This window comes from Arachis ipaensis, chromosome B10 (genome assembly GCF_059453495.1).
Source record: "Arachis ipaensis isolate K30076 ecotype BB chromosome B10, ASM5945349v1, whole genome shotgun sequence".
NCBI classification, from domain to species: domain Eukaryota; kingdom Viridiplantae; phylum Streptophyta; class Magnoliopsida; order Fabales; family Fabaceae; genus Arachis; species Arachis ipaensis.
Window position 1 is genome coordinate 60,244,818 of NC_142435.1, and position 8,377 is coordinate 60,253,194.

Consider the following 8,377-nt stretch of genomic DNA (forward strand, 5'->3'; position numbering starts at 1 on the left):
TATTATTTATTATTTTATTATTAAATTTTCAAAAATTATCTTACCTTTATCTTTTAGCCTTTAAAATTCACTTTTTTCCCGATAATTTTTATTATTTTTACTTTAACCATCCTAACTTTTAATATTTACAAAATAACACCTCAAACACCAAAATAATTACTTTCTTGCCCTTTTAAACATAAAAAAGGTGTCCTTCGTTGTTCTTTATCATACTTAAATTGTTCTTCGTTTTTGTCGTAAATTTTTCAGATTCTTTCTCTGTTTTTACCAATTTTTCAATCTTTCCAGTTAATGATTTTTACCAAAATTCAAAAGAAAATTGCAGCCACCAAAGCCCCTTATTTCCTACTTGATTTCAACACAAATTCATCGCTAATTTAAGGGTTAGGGTTCGTTTTTCCAAGCTTCCTAACAACGCAAATTCATAGCTTGAATTTCATCAAATTTCATCAAATTTTCACCAAAATTTCAACAAGAATCACTCATATAAACAATCAATTTCAATTATAACCTAACCATATCATAATCACACATGTGTTCCTATGATCAATTTACTACATCAAATTTTGTGTTCCTATAGCACTTTTTTCTCCTAAATCCAATCAAGAACAAATTTAAAACTCTAAACAAACAATCAACTAAACGAACTTTAGCAGCAGCTTAGGATGAATATCCTCACCTTACGTGCTAGGAATGGAAGATTCTTGGCTCACAAGTCAAGCTAAATGGTGCGCCGAATTGAACTCCGCACAACTGAACCAGCAAGTGCACCGGCATGTCCAAGTAATACCTCAGGTGAGTAAGGGTCAAATCCCACGGAGATTGTCGGATGGAGCAAGCAATGGCTATCTTGTAGATCGTAGTCAGGCAATTAGAAAAGATGGTTGTTTGTTTGAAAGCATGAAAGAAATAGTGAGAACGAAATACCAAATTAGTGTATAAGAAATAATGGATATTAGTAAGGCTTCGGACATGCGTATTTGGTGCGCTTGTACGCAAAACCCACACTATTTCATACAGCAGCAGTACCAACAAGTGCACTGGGTCGTCCAAGTAATACCTGATCGAGTCAGGGTCAATCCCACGAGGATTGTGGCTTGAAGCATGCAATGGTTATCTTGCAGGTCTTAGTCAGGCAGAATCAGAAGGTTGTTTGAGGTTATAAGAGTAATGTATACCTTAAAATCATCAACAGGAATTATATGATGGGAATAGTAAATAATAGGAATAGTGTTGAGAGTCGGAGTTGCTTTGTCTTTCTGAATGAACTCTGGTATTACTGTCTTCCTTGATTGTGAATGATCTTTTTTAATGGCAGGCTATATGTGATTGACACTGGTTTGAGCAGCTGCCAATACTCCTCCAGATCTGAACCCCAGGTTTAGTGCGGATCCATTCTGATTGAGGGTGAAGCTTCTGCAGTTCATTCTCCTTGATGATCCTACTCAAAATGCCACAGACAAGGTCAAATCTTCCGGATCGGAGGATGCTGTGTGGTATGCGAAATTGCTACTCAGGTTGTGAATTGTTGTTCGAAATTGATTCCCTGGCAATGGCAGCAAAAACGGATGCACAGGACCATGGTCTAAACATATCTTCACAACTTCGCATAACTAACCAGCAAGTGCACTGGGTCATCCAAGTAATACCTTACGTGAGTAAGGGTCGAATCCCACGGAGATTGTCGGTATGAAGCAAGCTATGGTCACCTTGTAAATCTCAGTCAGGCGGATATAAAACAGTAATGGGTTTTCGAAAATAAATAATAGAACAGGGATAGAGGTACTTATGTAAATCATTGGTAGGAATTTCAGATAAGCGAATGGAGATGCTTTTCGTTCCTCTGAACCTTTGCTTTCCTGCTATCTTCATCCAATCAGTCTTACTCCTTTCCATGGCTGGCGTTATGTGATACATCACCATTGTCAATGGCTACTTTCGGTCTTCTCTCGGGAAAATGATCCAAATGCCCTGTCACTGCACGGCTAATCGTCTGGAGGCATCACCCTTGTCAATGGCTTCATCTTATCCTCTCAGTGAAAATGGTCAACGCACCTTGTCACGGCACGGCTATTCATCTGTCGGTTCTCGATCATGCTGGAATAGGATTTACTATCCTTTTGTGTCTGTCACTAATGCCCAGCAATCGCGAGTTTGGAGCTCGTCACAGTCATTCATTCATTGAATCCTACTCGGAATACCACAGACAAGGTTTAGACTTTCCGGATTCTCTTGAATGCCACCATCATTCTAGCTTACACCACGAAGATTCTGGTTAAGAGATCTAAGAGATACTCATTCAGTCTAAGGTAGAACGGAAGTGGTTGTCAGGCACGCGTTCATAGGGAATGATGATGATTGTCACGTTCATCACATTCATATTGAAGTACGAATGAATATCTTAGAAGCAAAACAAGATAAATTGAATACAAAATAGTAGTACTTTGCATTAATCTTTGAGGAACAGCAGAGCTCCACACCTTAATCTATGGAGTGTAGAAACTCTACCATTAAAAATACATAAGTGAAAGTCCAGGCATGGCCGAGAGGCCAGCCCTCAAATGTGATCTAGGATAGCATACAACTTATCAAAGATCAAAAGCTGATCAAAGATGCCTAAGACAATCGTAAAAGGTCCTATTTATAATAAACTAGCTACTAGGGTTTACAGAAGTAAGTAATTGATGCATAAATCCACTTCCGGGGCCCACTAGGTGTGTGCTTGGGCTGAGCTTGAGTGTTGCACGTGTAGAGGTCCTTCCTGGAGTTGAACGCCAGCTTTTGTGCCAGTTTGGGCGTTCAACTCTGGTTTTGGCTCCTTTTCTGGCGCTGGACGCCAGATTTGGGCAGAAAGCTGGCGTTGAACGCCAGTTTACGTCATCTATTCTTGGCCAAATTATGGACTATTATATATTTCTGGAAAGCCCTGGATGTCTACTTTCCAACGCAATTGAAAGCGCGCCATTTCGAGTTCTGTAGCTCCAGAAAATCCACTTTGAGTGCAGGGAGGTCAGAATCCAACAGCATGAACAGTCCTTCTTCAACCTCTGAATCTGATTTTTGCTCAAGTCCCTTAATTTTAGCCAGAAAATACCTGAAATCACAGAAAAACACACAAACTCATAGTAAAGTCCAGAAATGTGAATTTAACATAAAAACTAATGAAAACATCCCTAAAAGTAACTAGATCATACTAAAAACATAATAAAAACAATGCCAAAAAGCATATAAATTATCCGCTCATCACAACACCAAACTTAAATTGTTGCTTGTCCCCAAGCAACTGAAAATCAAATAGGATAAAAAGAAGAGAATATACTATAAATTCCAAACTATCAATGAAACAGAGCTTCAATCATATGAGCGGGACTTGTAGCTTTTTGCCTCTTGAATAGTTTTGGCATCTCACTTTATCCATTGAGGTTCAGAATGATTGGCATCTATAGGAGCTCAGAGTTCAGATAGTGTTATTGATTCTCCTAGTTTAGTATGATGATACTTGAACACAGATTCTTTATGAGTCTTGGCCGTGGCCCTAAGCACTTTGTTTTCCAGTATTACCACCGGATACATAAATGCCACAGACACATAATTGGGTGAACCTTTTCAGATTGTGACTCAGCTTTGCTAAAGTCCCCAATTATAGGTGTCCAGGGTTCTTAAGCACACTCTTTTTTTTTTTTTTTGCTTTGGACCTTGACTTTAACCGCTCAGTCTCAAGTTTTCACTTGACACCTACACGCCACAAGCACATGGTTAGGGACAGCTTGGTTTAGCCGCTTAGACCAGGATTTTATTCCTTTAGGCCCTCCTATCCACTGATGCTCAAAGCCTTAGGATCCTTTTTATTTGCCCTTGCCTTTTGGTTTTAAGGGTTATTGGCTTTTTCTGCTTGCTTTTTCTTTGTATTTTTTTTCCATTTTTTTTTCGCCTATTTTTTTCTGCAAGCTTTGTTCTTTGCTGCTTTTTCTTGCTTCAAGAATCATTTTTATGATTTTTCAGATTATCAAATAACATGTCTCCTAGTCAAGGATAAATTTGAAACTCATGTACTTCTTGTTCTTTTGAATTAAAACATTTTTCATTTAAGAGAGGTGATGGATTCATAGGACATTTATAACTTTAAGAAATAGTTACTACTTACTAATGATCATGTAATGAAGACACAAACATAGATAAGCATATAACATAGAAAACGAAAAACAGAATAAATAAGAACAAGGAATGAATCCACCTTAGTGATGGTGGCGTTTCCTTCTTGAGGAACCAATGATGTTCTTGAGCTCTTCTATGTCTCTTCCTTGTCTTTGTTGCTCCTCCCTCATTGCTTTTTGATCTTCTCTTATTTCATGAAGCATGATGGAGTGCTCTTGATGTTCCACCCTTAGTTGTCCTATATTGGAACTCAATTCTCCTAGGGAGGTGTTAATTTGCTCCCAATAGTTTTGTGGAGGAAAGTGCATTTGAGCCATCTCCGGGATCTCATGGTGATGAGCTTCATACACCTCTTGAGCTCCATGAATTGGCTCTCTTGCTTGCTCCATCTTTTTCTTAGTGATGGGCTTGTCCTCTTTGATGAGGATATCTCCCTCTATGTCAATCCCAGCCGAATTGCATAGGTGGCAAATGAGGTGAGGAAAGGCTAACCTTGCCATAGTGGAGGACTTGTCAGCCACCTTGTAGAGTTCTTGAGGTATAATCTCATGAACTTCCACCTCTTCTCCAATCATGATGCTATGGATCATGATGGCCCGGTCTATAGTAACTTCAGACCGGTTGCTAGTGGGAATGATTGAGCATTGAATGAACTCCAACCATCCTCTAGCTACAGGCTTGAGGTCCAATCTTCTTAGTTGAACCGGCTTGCCTTTGGAGTCAATCTTCCATTGAGCTCCTTCTACACATATGTCCATAAGGACTTGGTCCAACCTTTGATCAAAGTTGACTCTCCTTGTGTAGGGGCGTGCGTTCTCTTCCATGTTTGGCAAGTTGAACGCCAACCTCACCTTTTCCGGACTAAAATCCAAGTATTTCCCCCGAACCATTGTAACATAGTTCTTTGGATCTGGGTTCTTACTTTGATCATGGTTCTTGGTGATCCATGCATTAGCATAGAACTCTTGAACCATTAGGATGCCGACTTGTTGGATAGGATTTGTTAGAACTTCCCAACCTCTTCTTTGAATTTCATGTCGGATCTCCGGATACTCATTTCTTTTGAGTTTGAAAGGGACCTCAGGGATCACCTTCTTCTTGGCCACAACATCATAGAAGTGGTCTTGATGTGCTTTGGAGATGAACTTTTCCATCTCCCATGACTCGGATGTGGAAGCTTTTATCTTCCCTTTCCCCTTTCTAGAAGATTCTCCGGTCTTAGGTGCCATCAATGGTAATGGAAAAACAAAAAGCTTATGCTTTTACCACACCAAACTTAGAATTTTGCTCGCCCTCGAGCAATAAAAGAAAGAATAGATGAAGAAGAAGAAGAAATGGAGGAGAGGGAGAGTGGGAAGTGTTTCGGCCAAGAAGGGTGTAGAGGGGTGTGTTGTGTGAATTTGATGAAGAATGGAAGGCTTTATATAGGGAAGGGAGGGGGGAAAGGTTTCGGCCATATGGTGGGTTTGGGTGGGAAATTGGTTTTGAATTTTGAAGGTAGGTGGAGTTTATGAGGTAGGTTTATGGGGAAGAGTTGATGGATGTGAGTGGTGAAGAGGTGATGGGGAAGAGAGATTGAGGTGATTGGTGAAGGGTTTTTGGGGAAGAGTGTTTATGGGGTTGTGTGAAAGAGAGTGGTGAGAAGAAGTGAGTGGAGGTAGGTGGGGATCCTGTGGGGTCCACAGATCCTGAGGTGTCAAGGCATTTACATCCCTGCACCAATTTAGGCATGTAAAATGCCCTTGCACACAACTCTGGGCGTTCAGCGCCAGGTTGGTGCCCATTTTGGGCGTTCAACGCCCATTTGTTGCCATTTCTGGCGTTGAACGCCAGAACCATGCTTGTTCTGGGCGTTCAGCGCCAGGATGCTGCCCATTTTGGGCGTTCAGCGCCAGAACCATGCTCTGTTCTGGCGTTGAACGCCAGGCAGGTGCTTCCTCCAGGGTGTGATTTTTCTTCTGCTGTTTTTGATTCCGTTTTCAATTTTTATATTTATTTTGTGACTCCACATGATCATGAACCTACAAAGACATATAACTAAGAAAAATATTGTTAGATAAATAAAAATTGGGTTGCCTCCCAACAAGCGCTTCTTTAATGTCAATAGCTTGACAGTGGGCTCTCATGGAGCCTCACAGATGTTCAGAGCATTGTTGAGACTCTCCAACACCAAACTTAGAGTTTGGATATGGGAGTTCAACACCAAACTTAGAGTTTGGTTGTGGCCTCCCAACACCAAACTTAGAGTTTGACTGTGGGGGCTTTGGTTGACTCTGCTTTGAGAGAAGCTTTTTATGCTTCCTCTCCATGGATGCAGAGAGAGATCCTTGAGTTGTAAACACAAGGTTGTCCTCATTCAATTGAAGGATTAATTCTCCTCTGTCCATATCAATCACAGCTCTTGCTGTGGCTAGGAAAGGTCTTCCTAGGATGATGGACTCATCCTCTTCCTTTCCAGTATCCAGGACTATGAAATCAGCAGGGATGTAAAGGCCTTCAACCTTTACTAACACGTCCTCTACTTGTCCATAAGCCTGTTTTCTTGAATTGTCTACCATCTCTAATGAGATTTTAGCAGCTTGCATCCCATAGATTCTCAGTTTCTCTATTACAGAGAGGGGCATGAGGTTTATTCCTGAACCAAGGTCACACAGAGCCTTAAAGATCATGGAGCCTATGGTACAAGGTATTATGAACTTTCCAGGATCCTGTCTCTTCTGAGGCAATGTCAATTGATCCAGATCACTTAGTTCATTGGTGAACAAGGGAGGTTCATCTTCCCAAGTATCAATGCCAAATAATTTGGTAGCTTCATGATTACACCAAGAAACTTGGCTGTTTGCTCTTCAGTAACATCCTCATTCTCTTTAGAAGAGGAATACTCATCAGAGCTCATCAAGGGCATAAGGAGGTTCAATGGAATCTCTATGGTCTCTAGATGAGCCTCAGAGTCCTTTGGTTCCTCAGAGGGAAGCTCCTTATTGATCACTGGACGTCCCAGGAGGTCTTCCTCCTTGGGATTCACGTCCTCCTCTCCCTCTTTGGGTTCGGCCATTTTGCTTATGTCAATGGCCTTGCACTCTCCTTTTGGATTCTCTTCTGTATTGCTTGGGAGAGTACTGGGAGGGATTTCAGTGATCCTTTTACTCAGCTGGCCCACTTGTGCTTCCAAATTTCTAATGGAAGACCTTGTTTCATTCATGAAACTTACAGTGGCCTTGGACAGATCAGAGACTAAGTTTGCTAAATTAAAAGTATTTTGTTCAGAGTTCTCTGTCTATTGTTGAGTGGATGATGGAAACGGCATGCTATTGCTAAACCTATTTCTTCCACCATTATTAAAGCCTTGTTGAGGCTTTTGATCCTTCCATGAGAAATTTGGATGATTTCTCCATGATGAGTTATAGGTGTTTCCATAAGGTTCACCTAAGTAATTCACCTCTGCTATTGCAGGGTTCTCAGGATCATAAGCTTCTTCTTCATAAGAAGCCTCTTGAGTATTGTTGGATGCAGCTTGCATTCCATTCAGACTCTGAGAAATCATATTGACTTGCTGAGTCAATATTTTGTTCTGAGCCAATATGGCATTCAGAGTATCAATCTCAAGAACTCCCTTCTTCATAGGCGTCCCATTATTCACAGGATTCCTTTCAGAAGTTTACATAAACTGGTTATTAGCAACCATGTCAATGAGTTCTTGAGCTTCTACAGGCGTTTTCTTTAGGTGAATGGATCCACCTGCAGAAGTATCCAATGACATCTTAGATAACTCAGACAGACCATCATAGAATATATCCAGGATGGTCCATTCTGAAGGCATGTCAGAAGGACACTTTTTGGTCAGTCCTTTGTATCTCTCCCAAGCTTCATAGAGGGATTCACCTTCTTTCTGTCTGAAGGTTTGAACATCCACTCTAAGCTTGCTCAGCTTTTGAGGAGGAAAGAACTTGGCTAAGAAAGCCTTGACCAGCTTATCCCAAGAGTTCAGGCTATCCTTAGGTTGAGAGTCCAACCATATTCTAGCTCTGTCTCTTACAGCAAATGGGAAAAGCATGAGCCTGTAGACTTCATGATCTACTCCATTAGTCTTAACAGTATCACATATCTGCAAGAATTCAGTTAAGAACTGAAAAGGATCTTCAGATGGAAGTCCATGAAACTTGCAGTTCTGCTGCATCAGAGAAACTAATTGAGGTTTCAGCTCAAAGTTGTTTGCTCCAAT

At 40.8% G+C, this 8,377-nt stretch overlaps 1 non-coding gene across 1 annotated transcript; it reads left to right on the forward strand.

The window, feature by feature from the left end:
* Positions 1-7,968: 7,968 nt before the first annotated feature.
* On the forward strand, positions 7,969-8,077 carry LOC148580227 (small nucleolar RNA R71). Its single transcript, XR_015899681.1, has one exon. It is a non-coding gene; the product is annotated as a small nucleolar RNA R71 (small nucleolar RNA).
* The last annotated feature ends 300 nt before the right edge of the window (positions 8,078-8,377 follow it).